General features: G+C 39.2%; 1 protein-coding gene across 20 annotated transcripts in view; it reads right to left on the bottom strand.

The window, feature by feature from the left end:
• Positions 1–16,992: 16,992 nt before the first annotated feature.
• SMIM43 (small integral membrane protein 43) overlaps positions 16,993–21,958 on the bottom strand; it is a 36,763-nt gene continuing 31,797 nt past the window's right edge. For 9 of the 20 annotated variants that reach the window (XR_006607737.1, XR_006607735.1, XR_006607736.1 and 6 more), the window contains 2 exons: positions 19,516–20,773; positions 16,993–18,473 (listed from right to left, as the gene is read on the bottom strand). The gene's annotated coding sequence lies outside the window, so the exon portion shown is untranslated. Of the gene's footprint in view, positions 18,474–19,515; positions 20,777–21,958 lie in introns of all 20 variants that reach the window. The other 11 variants (XM_045083607.1, XM_045083597.1, XM_045083598.1 and 8 more) reach the window with 11 other exon arrangements.

The raw sequence follows: 21,958 nt of genomic DNA on the forward strand, positions 1-21,958 counted from the left end.
CTATTCAAAATTTTAAAAAAACAAATTTTTGTTTCCTTTAACCTTAAAAAGAAATTTACTCAGAGGTACAGAAGTTTCAATAACTTTCCTGTGAAATAAAACTTAAATTTGAAATGACAAGCACTGAACACTTTTATAGTACTTTCTTCTATGGAAAAGGAAATTTTTACTTACTTTAAAACTGCTTTGGATATTCATTTATTTAAATCCTTCTCCATGTTTCCCCATCATAAGATATATTTGAAATGCAGAATTTGTTATGACGCTGCAATTCAGGACAAAGTATTTGGAAAGTGGACTGACCCATATTCTCCCCCAATATTATATTCCTATCAAAAAAGAGTAGTTTTCCCCTACATTTTTAAAAAAGATATTTCACATTTCTGCTCGAAATAACTAACAGCAAAATATGTCAATTCTTTTGTCTTCTGAAAATACTTGTTTTAAAATTCTTATTGCCACTTCTCTCTCAAAAGTCTTATTTAAAAAAAATAGAAAAGCATTCCCCAAATCAGTTGGTAACACCTGGAATTTCTGTGGTCTTTTATTTGCTGGGGCTTCTGGGCATGGCTTCAGCAGTACCACAGCACAAATCCAGCAACATACGTTGACAAATTCTTCTCATTTACCGTGCTCTGCTGTGGGCTTAAGACTACAGACAGCTTCTGGCTTTTTTTAGCTTTCCAGGCAAGGGCCCAAAACCAACTTGTTAAAATAGGTGTTTTAAGAAAGATAGAAACGAAAGAACTATAGTCCTGATTGAGTGCTTTGAAATGTCTTCAATGCCTTTGGATTGAGGACATTTCATAGAATACCAGACTTGCTCTGAAAATGACAAGCTGGACCTTTACTGTCGAGTTTCCAAAGGGACACAAGAATACATGTTCTAATGGTGCATTGTATTCTCTAACACAACATTAGATATGGAGATTAAAACTGTCCAGAGAACTGACCCTGATAAAAAATCCCTTTGACCTTATGCCTGGCTACTTCATTCCTTCTGTGTCTCTTCTTCAAGCACTTTGTTCTCTTGGCTTTCCAAGATGGCTCCTGGCCTGGATTTCTCCCAGCTCTCTGACCACCTCTGCTCCATCTCTTTGGCTGGATCCTTCTCATTTCCCCAGATTCTGAACATGGAGTACATCTGGTTCCATCTCTGGTTTGGTTTTGTCTCTTTTTTTCTTCACCCACACTCACTCCTCAGCTGATCTCATTTATTCTCACCACAGTTAGTAAGCCATTCCCTTCATTCTCATGCCTTTAAATTCAATCTATGTTAATGATTCCTAAGTATGGAACTCAAAACACCTCCCATGGTTTCCAGGCTCACAGATCTAGTCGCCAACCGAGTGTCTAACAGGCATCTCAACCTTAATGTGTCTACAACTGAGTTCCTAATATTGTTCCCATCCTTCAATCTGCTCCTTCCACTGTCTTCTCCATCTCAGTTCATGGCAACCCCAACTTCCCGGTTGCTCAGGCCAGAAACCTTAAAGCCATCCTTCATATGTCTTCCTCTCACATGCTGTATCAGCAAATCTGATTGCCTCTGCTTCAAAAATGTAGCAAGAATTTGACTGATCCAGACACTATACAATTGTAAGAGGCCCCCCCTGACACTGAACATATTACGACTGGTGCCTCGGAAGCTCCGATCTGTAAGACCACTCCCAGTGTCACCAACCTGATCCAACCACCACCATCTCCGACCTCCTTCAAGGTTACAGCCTTGTAACTGGTATCTTTGCTTCCACCTTTTCTCTTCCACTTTTTCCCTTGTATCCTTAATAAAATAAAACAGAGATTCCGGTAAACCCTAAGTCATATCATATTGTTTCTTACCTCAGAATTTTCCAGTGTTTTCTCAATCCATTCAGAGTAAAGCAAACACTTTACATCAGCTTCTAAGACCCTACATTATATGATCACCTATCACCACTCTGACATTATCCACCAACACCCTGTTTCCCTTTCTCCACTCTCGGCGCTCCAACCACTTCGTTATTCTTTGAGCATGCCAGGGACACTTCTGTCTCAGGCCTGGTCCTTTCTATTCCCCAGATAAATAAACTCATATAATAAGTTTAAATAAACTTACCTTAGATTCCTCTCTTCCTTTAGATCTTTACTCAAATGTCACTCCTAGATGAGGCCTGCCTTGGCTCCCCTATCTATAACTTTGACCATCCCACCTATACTTCCTTTTGCTGCTCTGCTTTTTTTTTTTTTTAATTAACACATATCACTATCTAACATTTGGGAGGATAGGACATTATCCTTCAGAATCCTGCAATAAACATTTTCAGGTGACTTTTATATGGTGTTATGCTCCAAATCAGTAAAATACATGGGTCCAGGAATCAAGAGATGGAAGCAGAAATGGCCCATTTACTAAAACTCCCACTAATCTACTTGGAGAATTTGTGCTTACTGTCCTGTCACCTCCGGGTTCTGTGGGTTTAAAGGCAAACACTTTCCCCATGGGACACAGTGAGAGTCCCATAAATTACAGCTGACACTTCAGGCCCCCCTTGACAAGAGACTAGCAAACAAGAAATGCAGCACCAACCTGGCTGGTATATCCAGCCCTAATCATCAAGAGGAGGTAACAGTCCCTGTTACACAATGGGCACAAGAAGGAATATGTTGACATTTGGTGATTCACGTGGGTACCTCTGTATATCGCCTTGCTCAATTTTGATAGTAAATGGACAAATACTCAAGCCCCCACCAGAGAAAGGCATGGTTACCAGAGGCAAAATCATGAGGCTAGGTGGCAGAGACCAGCAGAGAAGCTTAGAACGAGAGTAACCTGGATTGGATCATACAGGAACAAGAGTGAATTTCATTTGCAGTTCTGAGACCAATGACAGCAACAGGGGCTGTCATTCACATCCCACCAGTCTTCTTCTGACAGGCTTTCCTCGGGAAAGAAGCCCAGCAAAACTCTGGAAGATCTGCTCTCAGAGCTTTCATAATGAGATTAATCTGAACAACACAAGGGAAGGACTTCAATGGAGTCTGTGGTGTGTCACCCAGATCCCCTTCGAGACAAAGGATTCATTCTCCCAGCACTTGGGAGTGCATTTAGCAGATTCCTCAGCTGTCAGCCCTCTGTGGTAATTGCCTCAGCTAAAGAGTTGCTTCGGGGTACCTGCCTTCAGCTCAGGTCATGATCCCAGGGTCCTGGGATCAAGCCTAGCTTGTGTCAGGCTCCCTGCTCTGTGGGGAGCCTGCTTCTCCCTTTCCCACTCTCCATGCTTGTGTTCCCTCTCTGCTCTCTGTCAAAAAAAAAAATAATAATAGGGCGCCTGGGTGGCTCAGTGGGTTAAGCCGCTGCCTTCGGCTCAGGTCATGATCTCAGGGTCCTGGGATCGAGGCCCGCATCGGGCTCTCTGCTCAGCAGGGAGCCTGCTTCCCTCTCTCTCTCTCTGCCTGCCTCTCTGTCTACTTGTGATCTCTCTCTGTCAAATAAATAAATAAAATCTTTAAAAAAATAATAATAATAATAAAATAAATAAAATCTTTTAAGAGAGAAAGAAAGGAAGAAAGAGTTGCCTTGCCCGAGGTCATGCACCCTTAGGAAGTCTATCTACATCCAGTGATTGGTCAATGTACAATATAACTACACCCACCCACTCCCCATCCTGACTTGAAACAACGCTGAAGGACCAGCCCAGCTTTTAGAACTCCCTGTGAGGCTAGGTGAATCCTTTGTTCAGAATGCCATTATAGCCCAACTTTTCTTTGCACCCTATCCTGCTCCTTTCCCTTTCACTCCTGCTCCTTTCCCTTCCATAGGTATTGACTCCAAGGGCTCTCCGTAGTAAACTTCTTATGCACTAATTTCCATCCCAGATTCTTCTTTCCAAGAAACCCAACCTACAGCTCCTTGAAACCCAGAAATCCTGACTGCTTCAGCATACCTCATAACTATACTGAGAAAACTGGTTGACTGGGAAATGTACTACATGTCGGTACACCAAGCCTAGATATGGGGCTTCTCTAAAAACTTTCAGTGGAAGAGGAAGAATATGGCAAAATTCAACTTCACATGTCCTTGTTTATTCAAAAGTAAAATTTAAGAAAGAATTTTGCTGAAAATAATCAATGGCTATTGATCACAAGCTAAATTTGTTCTTGTGTTAACTAATATATAATACAAATACACTATATCTAGGACCAACTACCATTGTTCATGAATAGGTAAAACTGCCTGATAAAGATTTCACTAGTATATCATACAGCCATTGTTAGGTTACAACAAATGACCCTAGGATCTCAGTGGCTAACAAAAGAGATTTGTTTCTCCCACATAAGGATATGCTGTCTCTGTTTTCACATGATTTTCTCATCCCAGGATCCAGACAGAAGGAGATGCCCCTAACTGGGGCATGTTGTTCTCATTGCAGAGGGAAAGAGCAGTGGGAAACGGGGGGATGGCTCTTAAAGCATTGTCATGAATGTGGCACATGTCACATTGGCCAAAGTCAGTTATGAGGCCAAGGCTGACAGATTCAAGTCCTTCCCCAGGGAGGGATTCTGTAGGAATAAATCCACTGAGGGGGAGGAAGACAATGTTTTGAACAAATAATACAATCAACTGGTAACAGGAAGGTCACAGAATCTGCATCCTTTTTTTTTTTTTAATATTTCATTTATTTATTTGTCAGAGAGAAGTAGAGAGAGAGAGAGAGAGCACACAAGCAGGCAGAGAGGCAGGCAGAGGCAGACAGAGAAGCAGGTTCCCTGCCGAGCAAGGAGCCCATAGCAGGACTCGATCCCAGGACCCTGGGATCATGACCTGAGCTGAAGGCAGTGGCTTAACGTACTGAGCCACCCAGGCGTTCCACAGAATCCACATCCTTAATAAACACTTAACCTCCCTAAGTTAACCCTATACTGAAATCACATGAAGAGAAGTTCCTGTGTTAATTATGTTGACAAAACATTCCACAGCACCCTTCTTGCAGGCATGTACTAATTCTGACATCTCAAAGATGTTAGATAATAAGAATATATATGGGGGGGAATAAAAGAGAATTTGAAATAAAATAGTCAAGTAGCAATGCCCTTCTAAATTCACCCAAATATGTTCCTAGTCATCAGAGTCATTCCTAATTCGAGTTTGCCAAAAATTCAGGATGTCTGAAGATAAAGAATGGGCTTTTAAGCAAGATCCTATGGACTAACATTCTCCCTGGCTTCTTCTGTTTACTATTCATCATCATCATCACCATCACCATCATCATTTTAATATTATTATAAATAGTAATAGTATAATTTTTATTAGTCGTGCTTTTCTCCTTCTCCCATTTGTGATGATCTTGTATAGGAACAATTTCTAATTTGTTCTACAAGACATGGGACTGCTATATATACATTATTTAGTTATTTTTAAAACAAACAAAAAAATCTTATGAAGTGAACAGTATTAAAATGAGAAAGTGAAAGAAAGTTGAATCATCAGAAAGGTTTAATTTAGGAAGGAGTCTGGGACTTACAAAAGAGTGAGTAATCCTGGGAATTGAAGAAAGGGCATTGCTGAAGGCCAAAAATTGAGCCCTATTTTTTTAAGACCATATTTGTTGGAAAAATAGCCAAAATGTTAATAAAAACAAATATGCAGGGTACCTGGGTGGTTCAGTGGGTTAAGCCTCTGCCTTCAGCTCAGGTCATGATCCCAGGGTCCTGGAATAGAGCCCTGCCTCGAGTTCCCTGCTCAGCAGGGAGCCTGCTTCCCGCTCTCTCTCTGCCTGCCTCTCTGCCTACTTGTGATTTCTCACTCTCTGTCAAATAAATAAATCAAATCTTAAAAAAAAAAAAAATATGCAAGGCCAAGATGCAGAATGAAAGAGACTCTCAGGAACAAACAGAAGTGAAATACCACAGAAGATAACCATTGGAAAATCCCAAGGCAGTCGAACACTGGAGTGCTCCCTACCGGCATGTCTACTCCTTTCCTGCCCTTCCAGAAACTGACTGTGGGAGAAGCCAGGCTCCCAAAACTGACTGTGGGATAAGCATACCGCATTTCCCAGCCATGGCCATGTTACTTAGTGTTGTTTTTGTAACTAAAAACACTGATATGTGTTAAAATCTACACAACTTGTGAAGTGAAACCTCAGACTTCAAAGGCATTGTTTTTCCCGCAGGCCCCTGTAGGTGAGTCCACAGTTCTTGAGAGATGTGTTTACTCTCTCTCCTCTGCCACTGGGAGCAAATGTGAGAAGTATCAGGCTAGGAAATCCTAAACTGTGCACTTATGGAAACCGTTAGAACTGAAAACAAAGAAACAAACAAACAAACTGAATCTAAGAATGTTTGTGTTTAAGGGTGGGTGGGTGTAGAGTTCTAACATGTAGAAAAACTGCAATGCTCCTGATATAACTCACCTTCTAGTATTTTGAAATACTTAAAATGTGCTTTTACAAAAGAAGTTTAGCTTTGATTTAGACAGGCATTTTATCTATTAAAATCACATGCAGGGGCACCTGGGTGGCTCAGTGGGTTAAGCCGCTGCCTTCGGCTCAGGTCATGATCTTAGGGTCCTGGGATCGAGTCCCGCATCGGGCTCTCTGCTCAGCAGGGAGCCTGCTTCCCTCTCTCTCTCTCTCTGCCTGCCTCTCCATCTACTTGTGATTTCTCTCTGTCAAATAAATAAATAAAATCTTTAACAAAAAAAAAAAAAAATCACATGCAAAACTGTTCCAGGTGGATCTCCTTAAAATTGCACGGTTTTCTGGAGAGTTCTTTATAATCCCAATACTCCCACCTGGTGGCCATAAGAGCTCATGGGCTCTCATAAAGAGTTTAGATGAGGTAGGCAATGTGTTTCCCCAAATGGGGCTGCCAAGTCCTCTGGTCACAGCAGAGGACCTCAGGACACAAAGCTAAGGGTTATTTCGGGGCACCATCTGCTGTGGGTGCAAAGTGTGAGGAAGAAAGGCGGTATGGGGAAAACAACAATGCATAATAATAACACCCTCCTCAGGGGTTTTTTTGGGACTGCGTAACCACACGTGAGCACAGTGCCGGTCGGGGTAAACACTTAACATTACAGACCCTCCTATTATCATTCCCCCAAGATGAAGACACCAGTGGTGGGTACCAGTGGAAATAATCAAAAGATGACTGAAAGCCCCCTTTTGAAGGGAATTGTGACTTTTGAGGGCAGCTCTGAGGGGTGAGATGAAATACTAAAGGCAGACTCCATCTCCTAGCACAAAAAGTTTCCCAGATAAAAATAAAGAGGCTAGGAATTTAATGAATGTGGGGAAAAGCTCACATCTGAGGTCTGAGCTCACATCTTGTTATACATCATAAATTCCTTCAGGAGGAAGGACTCCATTAAGATTATTCATATGGAAAAGGTATCTATTATAATTCAGAGACTCTCTACATGAAATAAAATCTCTAGGTATAATGAATATGAAAAACACTGCAGTCCTTATTCTTCATCACAGAGCCTGTGCTGGAGAGGGCAGAGGTGTGGAGACCCTGTGTCTCCAGCTGTCTGGTGGGCAGAAACCTCACAAACATAATGAGTGTATAACCCTTCAGAGCCTCCTGATCATCAGAATGTTCACACCGGAAATGTTTAGAGCCTAACCTTGAATCGAATCTCTCTCCTCCCCGACTACTCAGATACTCATTAGCTATGTGCCCATATATTTTTGGCTCTTGATTATATCCAAGTTAGGTCAGAGTCTGCCGACATTGATCAAATTCTCTTAGTACTCTCAGTACTACTAACTTCTAATGGTTCATTAGAACCAAAATGTCTCTCTGTGCATTTTGAAGTTCTGGGCTGAAAGCTGAAAAACCCCAGGGCACAGAGTGTGTTTTTATCTTGACTTCCAGGAAAAGGCTGTGACTTTGCAAGGTAAAGAAGGATGTGAGAGGTGACCAGCCAGCTTCCTTTATGGTAGGGATGAATTTAGATTTCTGGGCCAGTGGGCTCCCGCAGAAGCTGGAGTGTGTTTGCATGGGCTGGGAGGAACACACTTGGCAGGAAGGTACCAATCTGACATAGGCAGGGCAGGAGAAATGCCCAGATAAAACTGTACACCTCCAGAGAATACCAGGTACGACTTGAGAAGAACGATAGCGTGGGAGTGGACCAGTAAGTCTTGGCAAAAAAACGAAAATATTGAAATAGGGACGGCACCACAAACTCACATATCTATCTATAAATTAACAAAGCATAGATCAAGTTAACCTGAAATTTTAGCAAAGGAAAATGAACGCTGTATCAGACAAAAGAAGCTATTGCGAGATGGGACAATTATCTAAGATAAAGTGATGGAAGAAGTATACGTTGTTGAATAGAAAGACTAGCTAACATTTACTGACCATTTAATATGTGTCACATATGGTCATATATGCTCAAGCAATTTTGCAATTATTATTGTCTCTATTCTCAGGATGGTAAACTGAAGCACAGAGAGGTGACGCCCCCCGGATGTAAATCCAAGAGTCTGGCTCCGTTGTCTTAAGTGTTAAAGCAATGCCTCTTTAACTGATCAGAGCTGGCCAATAGAGGCTGAGAAGAATTCCTAACTGATCCTTGCGAGACCATCTCAGTTGAAAATAAAACGCGAAAGTAAAATACATTTCTTACAAGATAGGCAAGCCGGCCCAATAACAGATATAATAATGCAGTTCAAGTCCGAGGAGAAACTGGCGCAGAAACAAAGAGAGTAGCAATTGGTGACTTCAGCTCTCAGAAAAGCTGTCATCCAAATGCTCTCCCTTCCCTTGCTTGGTTCTGAGAAGCCAAGCCTGGCAGAGGCGGTTTCACACCACGGCTGCAAGGCCTGCAGAGGCATCCCAGGCACCAGGGTGGGAACTCTGACTCTGGAGGCAGGCAAAGGATCCTGATTTCAAAAAGCAGGCAGAGTGGGTAAGGGTAAGGAGAGGATTCTGGAAATTATGAAGGGAGGCTTCTTGTCAATCCACATCAAAATTCTATATTTAGAAATATAGTTTGTAGGGGTGCCTGGGTGGCTCAATGGGTTGAGCATCTGACTCTTGATTTCGTCTCAGGGCATGATCTCAAGGTCTTGGGATCGAGTCCCCTGTCAGGCTCTGGGCTCAGTCATGGAGTCTGCTTTAGATTCTCTCCCTCTCCTTCTGTCCCCCACTCTCTGTTTAAAAAAAAAAAAAAGTGGGGGGGAGGGAGAGGAAAAAGTAGTTTGTAAAATGTTTAGAAATTAAGCCATCTGAAAACCACTGAATCATGTTTCATATTTTGCATGTGTGCAGGTAATATTCTGGATGAAGATCAGTGGTTTCCAGTTCCTTCAACTCCAGCCTCTCCTGGCAAGAATCTACTGTGCCGGCTGGGTTAGAAAGTGTGCCCACATCTCACCACATCTCAGCATGCCTACTCGTGTTGGCGGTGGGGGGGGGAATCTGGAATCAGCTCTTCTGTCACCGACCAGACATCCAGTGAGCCTGAGGTAAAACTCGGATTCACAACCTATTTCTACTCCTCTTTGTGTTAGCCTAGACCATATGATGAGGTTTCTGATTCAGTTTCTTTGCCTTGCTAATTCTGGTGAGCCCTGGGGGCTTACCCTTTGCTCTAATCCACAGGGCCCAGTTTTCTTCAGCTCCAGCTGCTGACCTGTTGTAAATGGACTGATTGCCAGATGCAAACATTACCTATTGCATGTCTGTGTTTCTCTATAAGAGATAGGAAAAGGTGAATTCCTGCTCGTGTGCAGTTTAAATGTTAATAGATATGCCAAATTGTCCCCCGATGTATCTCTTCAGATTCTAACTTCCACCAGGGTATATGAGAGGACTAGTTTTACCGACACCCATGAGAAATAGCACCACCTTTTAAGTGGAATATTATCAAATTGGACGGCTTCCGGAAGAGAGCAAACAGAATGGCAGAGCTTTATTCATAATTACCAAAACTTTGAAGCAACCTTTAATAAGTGAATGCAAACAAAAATATAGTATACCCATATGAGGAAAACTATTCAGAACAAATGAAAATAAATAAGACTGTGTAATGATCAAAGAAAATAAATCTGAAGCAATATTCCCTCTACTTTTACATATGTTTCAAATTTCAAATAACCAGAAATTCTACATCCAGGATTTTATCCTCTGGATATATGGACATATTGATTAAAGATTTACATCCAAAAATTATGTAATGTTGTTAGTAATAGCAAATACATAGAAACAACTAAATATGTATTAACAAAGAGTTATATAAGTAAATTAGGCTTCCTTTATCCATGCAATACTATACAGCAGTTAAAAAAAGGCAGCCCTATATACACAATGTAAGTAAACTCCATGAGAGAGGGAATTATCTTTTTGTTCACTGATAGAGTTTTTTAATGCCAAGTATGAAACAATGTGCAAATACTATGGCTTAATTTGTGTGAATAAAAAGAGATACATGCATGAATAGAAATTTCGTAAGTCCAGAAGTATACTTAAGAATCTAGTAACCATAAAGAAAAAATGAAGACTGAGACGAACTGTGATTTAACTTCTTTGTCTTCCTATTTATAAATAAAATGACATTCTCTGAGGAAATAAAAGTAAATATCAATAAAATGTCAATAAGGAACTAAAGAATGCCTTAATAGGAAAAAAAGCAAGATATGGATAGACAACTCACAAAAGTAGAAAGAAAAATTATCAATGTTCAACTAATAACAAAATGAATGCTAATGAAAGCAACAAATCATTACTTTTTTACCTAACAATTTTTTTATCTATTTATTTTGAACGATTATTTATTTATTTATTTATTTGACAGACCGAGATCACAAGTAGGCAGAGAAGCAGGCAGAGAGAGAGGAGGAAGCAGGCTCCCTGCTGAGCAGAGAGCCCAATGCGGGGCTTGACCCCAGGACCCTGGGATCATGACCTGAGCTGAAGGCAGAGGCTTTAACCCACTGAGTCACCCAGGTGCCCCACCTAACAAATTTGTAGATTAAAAAGATCCTCAAAATGCAGAGTTGGCAAGGAAAGAGGGAAATGGGCACACTCATTCACTGTTGATGAAAACATAAATTGGTATATTCTCCTGGAGAGCAATTCATCCCTCAACAATTTGTAATAATGCACAATAAAGTTAGTTAGATATGTCCCTTACATTTTTTTCTTTAAGAGAGAGAGAGAGTGAAAGAGAGAGAGAGAGCACAGAAGAAGAGGGAGAAGAAGACTCCCCACTGAGCAGGGAGCTTGATGTGGGATTCTCTCCCAGGACCCTGAGATTATAATCTGAGCTGAAGGCAGTTGCTTAACCGACTGAGCCACACAGGGCCCCCCACCTTACATTTAACACAAGCTATCCAACTGTCAAGAATCAAACAGATTTGAAGATTGTACAAAGAAATTCAAAGCAGTGTAGTTTATATATATATTAACCTGTTAAATATATGTACTTGTTTACCAATAGAAGACTTGGTAAGTACATTTTAGTATGTATATTCAATAAAATATTATACGGACATTTAAAATTATTTATCTATATACTTCTGGATTTGGAAAGCTACTCAAAACATTGTTGAGAAAAAGAAAAACAGGTCAGAAAAGAAAACAACAAACATTCCCATGAAAAAATGAAGAGGAACAGAAAAGATAAAAACATATCAAAAATTATAGCAAATATAATACTTAAAGGTTAAACATTAGAAATATATCATTTAAATTAGGAATAAGACAAAAGGTAAGAATTCCCATTATCACTAGTAGAACTTAATATTTTACTAGCTGTTCTGGTCATTGATCTAGAAAAGAAATGAAATAAACTGCATAAATGCAGGTTGCAAAGAAACAAAACTCATTATTTGTACAATATGACTGACCACGAAGGAAATCCAAGAAAATCACTGAAAAAAATATTATTACAATGAATAAAAGAGTTTAATAAGGATCCAGATATAAGATCAATGTATAAAAATCAATCACTTTCTTTTATGAGTAGTAGCTACTAAATATCCCCTATATATCATCAACCAAAATTGTAAAATGCTTGAACATAAACTTCAGCAGGAACATCCAAGATTGCCCATATGAAATAAATAATCTAAGCCATCACTAAAAGATCCGAAAAAGATGTCAAGGGATGCCTGGGTGGCTCAATCCATTACTCGTCTGCCTTCAGCTCAGGTCATGATCCCAGGGTTCTGGGATCAAGCACCTTGTAGGGCTCTCTGCTCAGTGAGGAGCCTGCTTCTCCCTCTGCCTACTCTGCCTGCTGCTCCCCCGATTGTGTCCTCCATTTTTGACAAATAAATAAAATAAAAAGATGTCAATTTTCCCCAAATTTAATGTAGAAATTCAATGCAATCCATTAATGAATTTAAAATGAGGAGACAATTGCTCTACTACAGTATACAGTTATGGAGAGTTAACAATATGTATATATAATTTTAAACTTCAGTATGATGAAATAAAAAACAAAGTTAAACTGGTGTGGTTACTCTGAAAAACAATATGGAGGTTCCTCAAAAAGTTTAAAATAGAACTATCTTATGAACCAGCAGCTGCACTACTGGTTATTTACCCAAGGATACAAAAATATTGATTCAAAAAGTACATGCACCCCAATGTTTGTAGCAGCATTATCAATAGTAGCCCACTTATGGAAAGAGCCCAAATGTCCATTGACTGATGAATGGACAAAGAAGTACACACACACACACACATACACACCCTCATACACACATACTGGAATATTACTCGGCCATCAAAAATAATGAAATCTTGCCATTTGTAACGACACAGATGCAGCTACAGTATATTATGCTAAGCAGAATAAATCATTCAGAGAAAGACAAATACCATATGATTTCACTCACAAGTGGAATTTGTTAGACAAAACAGATGAATATATGGGAAGGGAAAAGAAAAAGAAAGGAAAGAGAGAGAAGGGGGGAGGGAGGGAGGAAGAAAGAAGAGGGAGAGAAAGGAGAGAAAGAGGAGAGAAAAGAAAGAATGAATGAATGAGAGAAAGAGAGAGGGAGGGAAGGAGGAAGGAAGAAAAGGAGGGAAGAAGAAAGAAAGTGGGCAGAAAATCATAGGAGACTCTTTTTTTTTTTAATATTTTATCTATTTATTTGACAGAGAGAAATCACAAGTAGGCAGAGAGGCAGGCAGAGAGAGAGAGAGAGAGAGAGAGGAAAGCAGGCTCTCTGCTGAGCAGAGAGCCCCATGTGGGACTCGATCCCAGGACCCTGGGATCACGACCTGAACTGAAGGCAGCGGTTTAACCCACTGAGCCACCCAGGCGCCCCAGGAGACTCTTAACTATAGGAAACAGAGGGTTGATGGAGGAAGGTGGTAGGGGATGAGCTAAATGGGTGATGGATATTAAGGTGATGAGCAGTGGGTGTTATACGGAAATGATGAATCACTAAATTCTACTCCTGAAACCAATATTACACCATATGTTAACTAACTAGAATTTAAATAAAAATTTGGAAAGTGAACATACCAGCAAAAAAACAAAGTTAAAATATACACAACTCACTAGGAAAAAACAGTTTCAACTTTCAAATGACACATAACTAATAACTGTACGTATATATTTACTGATTTTATGCATATGACCACCCAATAGAGATATTCATTATATATCTGTACTATAGTTTTATATATCTGTATTATACATAAATTACTTATGAAAGGGTGAGCAGCCTATTAAAAATGGGTTAAGGATTTGAATAGGCACATAGAGAAGAAGAAATTAAAGTGGCTAATAAGGGAAACCTGGGTGATTCAGTCATTTAGGCGTCTACCTTCAGCTCAGTTCATGATCTCCAGGTCCTACAATCAAGCCCTGAGTTGGCTTTCTGCGCAGCAAGAAGTCTGCTTCTCTCTGTCCCTCTGTCTCTACCTCTCACTCATGCTCACTCTCTCTCATGCAAATAAATAAATAAAATCTCTGAACAAACAAACAAACAAATAGTTTGTTTAAACATAAAACAAGAGCAACAGGGGCACCTGGGTCGTTCAGTCAGTTAAGGCTCCGAGTCTTGATTTCAGCTCAGGTCACCATCTTAGGGTCATGAGATCAAGCCCCACATTGGGCTCATGCTGGGCATGGGCATGCTTAAGATTCTCTCTCTCCCTCTCTCTACCCTTTCCCACCCTTAAAAAAAAAAAAAAAAAAAGACAAGAGGAACAAAGTCCCTCATAATTTTTCAAATCAACCCTGCAAGGTGGTTTTTGTTTTTGTTTTTTTTTTTGTATTTTTTTTGTTCTTATAATGGCAAATTTTTAAAGACTCATAATGTTAAATACTGTGGAGAAGTGGAGACATATATCCTGGCCCAGTCGTTTGCAATGGAGACTGTCTGTATCTACGGACTCTTGAGGTTTCTAAGCCAGATGAACCAGAAATCATACTTCTGTGAACACAATCTTGGAAAAGTTTGCAGCAAACTTAATGTTCATCAATAGTTCATCTGTTAAATTGTTGCAGATTCTGTACAATAATTTAAAACAATAAGGATGATTTTTTTTTCATTAAAACTTTTAAAACATATGTTCCAATTATTATTGCTGTAACAAACTTTCCCAAATGAGTGACTAAAACAATTAGGATCCGGACGGTGCAGTGAGACTGGCTGGTCTCTCCTCCATAAAGTCGAGGGCCTCAAGAGGGAGGACTAAGCACCGGGGAGTTGCTCATTAGCTGGGGCTCTCACGAGGGCACCTACCCAGGGCCTCTCTGCATAGGCTTCTTCAGAGAATGATTGTGGCCTCAGGATAATTCCATGTTACTTGGTAAATCAGGCCTCCAAAAGTAGGTATTCCCTCAAACAATGGGGAAACTGCGCTGCTCTTTTGACCTACCTTCGTAAGTCAGTGTAATTTCTGCCCCTTTTTGTTGTCACTGGCCTGCCCAAAGTCAAGGAGAGGGGATACAGACACTCCCACTCAATGTCAAATCATATTGTAAGAGCATGTGAAATGGGAGACACTGTTCTGGTCATCTTCTGGAAAATACAACCTGCCACAACATATTAGAGAAGAAGGCAAACTGTAGAATATCTATAATTCGACATCATCCATGTTTAAAAAAAACAAAGCCTTCTGTGCATGCAGATGCAAATGTGAATAAAGGTGACTAGATAAACTATGCATGGCAAACACATAGAAAATCATTTGAAAAGATATACCTCAAACTTCTAACAAGCATTAGGTCCCAGGAGGGAGTGAGATGATATAGTTGGAGATGGAGGGGGCCATTCACGTTTCCGCTAATGGGTCGAGACTCTGCAGTGAGTTCTAAGTTGAGATATGTAAAGGACAAGAAGTAGTGTTCCGGAAGACTGCGTGCAAGTAAAAATGGGGCATGAGACGTAATTGGGTGCTAATCAAACGATCCTGGCTAAATGTCTCAACAGCACAATCAGATTCCCATACACTCAAGTATCCGATTACTGCTGAGGTGAGGAGCAAACATCAAAACAGAGGTCCTAATACTTGAGCCAGTAAGCTCAATCTCTGGTTAACTCTCCTTTAATAACAAAGATGGGACTTGAGCAACACATGAACTTTGGTGCTTTGTTTTATATCACTTTAGCTTTCCAGCAAAAAAGTCCCTTTTATAAAGTACAGTTTGCTCTCAACTGTAACTGGAGAAAAATATATATTTTCTAGTTTTCTAGATATGTAGAAACACAAGGACACATGTTTTCACCAAGTGCTAACCTAAATCCAGATTCAGATTGTGGGTGGGACTAGAATAGAGAATAAAAGAAGCATGGTATTGGAGTAGGGTTGCCACTTACTGAATTTAACCATTTTCAACTGAAATTACTGAAGCCTCTTTTTGTGTGCAGATAAAGACTTTAGTAGTTTATTAGAAAAGTTCAGATTCAGTAATATTTTGTAGTGAATACAATAACATTTTGTAGTGAATACCAAGACTTACTACAAAACTACAGAAATTAAGATGGTGATGTAATGGATGAGAATGACCATATGGAACTGAATAGGGAGCCCAGAAATAGTCCCACACTTATATGGTCATTTTATTTTTGAAAAGGATGCCAAAGCAATGGAGAGGGAAAAGTCTTTTCAACAAATGGGTAGAAAACTGTTTATATGTACAGAGGGAAAAAGAACTTTAATCCTTACCTCATACCTGACACAAAAATTAATTTAAGATGCATAGCAGACATAGTAAAAGTTAAAACTATAAAGCTTCTAAAATAGGAAAAAAAGTACAACTTCTAATATAGAAAAATAAGTACTAAGAGACAGGGAAGAGTCTCTTAGAGAGGACAGAGAAAACAATAAACATAAAAGAAAATAGTGGTTAAATCTAAATTCAAAATTTAAAATATTTCTTTTAAAGACATCACTAAGCAAATGAATAGATTAACCACAAACTAGAAGAAAATTGCTGTAACGCTTTTATGTCATAGATCAATAGTGTCTAGAATATATCAAGAATCCCTATAACTCAATAACGAAAGACAAATAACCTAAGACAGCACTAAAGAAACAAGACCTAAGTGATGTTCAGGACAGAAAAACAACCAGACACTTGAGGAAAAAATTACCCCAATACAATTACCACACTCATATTTTATCCAAACTCTGAGTATGATGAAAATACTATTAAATATTTTAAAAACATAACATTAATTGACATACAGACATGCCTGTTAAAAAATCTAATATGAAAACAAATATTTCTGGGTGCCTAGGTGGCTTAGTCAGTTAAGCATCTCCCTTTGGCTCTGGTCATGATCCCAGGGTCCTGGGTTCGAGTCCTGTATTGGGCTCCCTGCTCAGAGGGGGAGTGTGCTTCCCCTTCCTTCTGCCCCTCCCCCCCCCACTCCTGCTCTCTCTTTCAACTAACTAAATAAAATCTTTTAAAATAAATAAGTACGTAATTAAGAAAATAAATAAATATTTCCTGCTACCTATTAATCTCATCCTAATTAACTCTTTAAAAATTATGGGTAAGAATAATTACACACACCAAAAAACTGAGTTACGTATAATTTTTTTTATTTCACAGTCTTTTAAAAAATATAAACCACTAAGTATTTTGAAAAACACACATGGAATAATCACTTAGCAGCCACAATATTACAAAAATAAACCAGAATGAATTGCACAACAGAACAAAATGATTCCTGCTGACTCACTCTAACTAGGACAGCATAATGTTCACCAGGGATCATAAGTGGACCAGTACCACCGCCATTTTTCCGCCATCAATTATCACAAAAATCCATCACAGGACCTATTCCCAGGAGTTCATTCCATTTTTCCAGAAATCTGTACCATGTATAAATGTCAAGTTAACATCTTGAATTTAGTTCCAAGATACCATCTTTCCTTTTCTCTGGGGCACAAGTTCAATGGCAAGGTGGAAGAGTAAAGACGATGGAACACCAAGCACATGACTGGATCAAAACTCTTCCCAGGTAGTTGGAAAATGCAAGAAAAAGAAAGGTGCATACTGTGCTGGACAATACAAGAGCCACTAACCACATATGGCTATTTACATTTTAATTATTTAAAATTAAATAGCATTAAAATTCACTTCCTCAGTCACACTAGCCACATTTCAAGTGTTCACTAGTCACATGTGGCTAGTGGCTATCATATTGGACAGTGCAAATATAGAACATTTTTGTCATCACAGAAAGTTCTTTTGGACAGCCCTGGATGTGGGAAGTGTTTCTTCTTCCTTTGCTTAGGCAGGATGTAGGCTGATTATGGAAGCAGCTTTGAGAAGCAAGTCTTCTCCCAGGATATTCCTAGATGAGTGGTGGAATCACAGAAAGGAGTAAAGTAGCCTTTCTTTACATAGATTACCTTTTCCTATGTACGAAAGGCAGGATCCTTTTCTCGGGATCAAACGCAAACTAGACTCCACCAAAAATCTGTAAGGAAAATTAGAGATACATGAACCAGATGGGAAAGCGGCATCCCGTTCCAAACTTCCATAGATTATGTCCTCGAAGGAAGTGTACAGGTTCCTAGGTCCTCCTCTAGAAAATCCTGATGTAGGGCAGGCATATCTGCTGACCACAAAAGCCAGTTCTGGCAGGGGTTTCAAGAAAAAAACCCAGGATGTCTTCACTCTGCTCACTCTCTGGGCAGAGCACTGTTGCTTGGAGTTAGTTGTGAAGGAGTTATAGTTTTGATCTGTTTCAGTCATTATGCTCCTTGACAACTGCATTTTGAAACTAGTTTGTTCCCCAAAGATCCACCATCATCTTTTTTCCTTAGATTTCCTCAGACTTTTTGGTTGAAGACAGTCATCCGTCCAGCTACAAAAACTACATTTCTCATGCAGCCTCAGAGATATGACACAGTCTGGTCAATGAGATGTAAGCAAAAGTTGCTGGGCATCTGAGAAAGCTCTTTAAAAGGAAGCAGAATCAAAATGGTGTGCCCTGTTTTCCCTTTCACCTTCCTTCATTTTCTTGGGGGAGCTGCAGCAACCATCTTGGAACCTAAGGGAAAAGCCACGGGAATCTCAGGAGCTACCCTGACCCTGACATCTGTGAGCTGTTGAACCAACACCAGCAATAGCTTACCCCTAACCTCCTTGTCACATGAGAATGAAACAAAACCCCTGCTTTGTTTAAGCTACCGTTCAGTCTAGTAACTTCTACTCTATTACTAACATAGCCATCCATCTTTACTCCCAATAGGAAAGCAAGATTTCTGTCTTAATGTAAAAAAAGCTTGCCTGAAGACTCATATATATTCAATAATGTTCAAGTAACTTCCTAGAGTCATACTAATAAAACAAAAGTCTAAAAATTTTAACTTCAACCTACCCATGTCTACACAGTGTAACAGTGGAAGAAATGACTAGGCTTATTACATAAAATAGTTGCTATTAAAGAAAACAAGAATATTTTTAGCTTAATTCAACAGGAAGCTTTTTCTGAGTGCCTGTAATGTTCTGGCTATCGTTCTGAGCACAGGTCTACCCTGATTGCTCACATTCCTATGCAGTAAGATGCTAACTACTCAGATAATTAATCAGATCACTATTTAATCTACAATCTTATTTTGTGTGGACAAAGTAAGAAATGTAGTGATGAGAACTGATTTCACTGATTCAAACCCCCCACCAAAAAATTAACTTGAAAGGTCTGCAACTCAATTTTTCACTTTCCCTTGTATGTGACACAGACACCTGACAGTGATTTCCTAATGATACCAGAGTTTTAATTGGAGTTTTAGCTTAAATAAGCACATCTACCTCAGAGTAGCTACAAAGATCAAAACCAAAGTACAGTAATCTGTACGTATTTCCTATGTACTGCATTAGTAGCATTAGCATTCTAGAAGTCCCTAGATTAGAGGTATGAGTTAGAAAAAGTAAACATTCCCTATTATCCTAAATGGTTTAACTATTTACAATGTTTAAATGTTGGGCCATTAAAAAAATTAGCTCTTTTGCACTTATTTTGAAACTACAAACAGAATTGGAAATACAAAATGTCAAGTTATAAATGGGGATATTGCATGTATTTTACTCACCTCGTTCCAAGTTTCCACCCCGGCAAATGAACCAAAAACAAATCCTGGCACCTTGTCATTCCCAGAAAAGCCAGTGCATGGCACACTCTGGGTAAATTTTATCTCTTTTTCTGTGGAACTGCACCAGATGGCATCAGTCCTGCATCTACAGCTGTGCCCTAAAATTGAAGTTCAGACTTAGGAATCTACTTTATTAGACATTTCAGATTTTGCAGGTGTGAGTGTGATGTCATTCTCATTCAACTGAAAATGGTTCTCTTTCCAAGTGGAACTGCTGATTCATTGCACTTACAGGTTTGGAAATCAGCAACATGATCAAGATTATCCTAATAAGATTTGAAGTCATTTCAAACAACTGAAATTTAGAGACAACACTGAAATGAGAACACTTGAAATAAAATACTAATATTTCCTAATAATTGAATGATGGTCTAATTCCTCATAATGTAAGAAATTCAACTCGGCTTCTAGCATCGCTGAAGAATCACTAACAATCTTTTATGGAAAACAGAACATAAGAATCTTCTTTAATCAAGTTATACTTGTATGATGAGCAGTTGTTTTAAACATTCCTGACTTTTCAAATGCTTTAATGTCTAGCCCACATGCATACCATCTTCAAAAACAGACTTGGTTTAGTGATAGTCAGGATCAGAATGTGGTCAGTGGATAGAGCAGCCAACACGCACCAACTGGGAACCTAGACCAAGGTGGGTGTCAGAGCATTAGATCAAGAATATGCCAATAGTAAAAACAAAACAAAACAAAAAACCATGAGTTCAAAAGTAGTTCTAATTTAGGGGATTGGTTTTTGTTGAGTTTTAGAAAAATGGTGATGGAATAAACAAATAGAAAAAGGCAGCTCATATACAAGGTGTCCAAGTTTCAAAAGCAGAGGCCCAACCAAGCACGGCCAAGGCAAGAGATCAACAGCAGCAAGGTCTGAGAGCAAATGTGAGGGACCTTAATTTCCAGAGTTTAGGGCCAACTTCCAAGCAGAGACTAAATAACAGGAATAAATATTCATTGTTTTGGCTCAGACAAATGGAAACTTAGTAACTAATAATTAGATTACAAGGAGGTTTTAAAATGGCACTGGGCACAAGATAGAAAAGTAACCACCCTTCACAGGAAGCAGTCAGTAAAACCATCCAGAGCTTGGCTTCATCTGGGGATGGCAGCAAAACACTCACCCTGAGTTCTCTTGTCTCCTCTCTAGAAGAGTCAGGAGGGTTTAAACCTCTGGACAAGAGGCACACTGCTGGGAAAATTAAAGGATTACAAACTCAAGAAGTCATGGAGGTGTTTAAAATAATTTGCCTTCTGGGGGTACCTGGGTGGCTCAATGGGTTAAGCCTCTGCTTTCGGCTCAGGTCATGATCTCAGGTCCTGGGATCGAGCCCTGCATGGGGCTCTCTGCTCAGCAGTGAGCCTGCTTCCCCCTCTCTCTCTGTCTGCCTCTCTGCCTACTTGTGATCTCTCTCTCTCTCTCCCTCTATCACATAATTATTAAAAATTTTAAAAAATAATAATTTGCCTTCTGGTTATTTATAAAGTATGAAGTGATTGTTTTCCACCCTTGTAAATACCTATAATTGTTAATTAACTACTCCCACACTTATCTTCAATGTCCATACTAACCGTACAACCCCATAACTAAATGCCACTGCAGGGCTGTCAACCATTTAGAGAAATATTGTTCAAAATACAAGATAGTCACTGCAGACGATTCTAGGATTCAAACCGGAAATTCAAAACAAGTCATATCACAGCTCTGATAAAAAGAAGTATAGATAGAGATATAGAATTACATATGTTTATATAGAGAATTATATATATATATATATATATATATATATATATATACTTCTATATATAGAGAGAGAAAGAGATATATGCACATGCCTATACCTTATTAAAAACAGGGCTGTTCTAGAAAAGTGAAACAGAAATGTGGGAAATTATCTGAATGTCTCAGGCAAAAAATTTTCCCATAATTATTTACCTACATGAGAGTATTTTTTTCCTTCCCTAGAATTATCAAAATAGTTGTCTTCCACTTCACTTTTGTATTATCCACTTAGGCAAAACTTAGTATTGTGTTGTTTTTATCCTCTCTACACCATCCTTGTACCTAAAAGTAATAACTATTTTCAACATTCAGTCAGGACATGGACAGCTTATCTCACCTTAGCATGATGAACCAAAATCTTCCCTTACTGAAGACAAATTCTATCTGTATTCCATATTTCAACTCCAAAACCCCCTGTATTGTTTTCCAAAAGAGCAGAATGATGATTACAATTGTAAACACTCCTCACAACCCATTCTAATTTCTAGGCTCCACTGCATAGACACTGATTCTTGCACTTAGTTAGGAATCAGTTTGGGTCCTCAGTTCTAGTAGAAAACTCATTTGTTCTAAGAGGGAGAGAGACCACCC

This window comes from Mustela putorius, unplaced genomic scaffold (genome assembly GCF_011764305.1).
Source record: "Mustela putorius furo isolate JIRA1106 unplaced genomic scaffold, ASM1176430v1.1 tig00000721_pilon_pilon_pilon, whole genome shotgun sequence".
Taxonomy (NCBI): domain Eukaryota; kingdom Metazoa; phylum Chordata; class Mammalia; order Carnivora; family Mustelidae; genus Mustela; species Mustela putorius.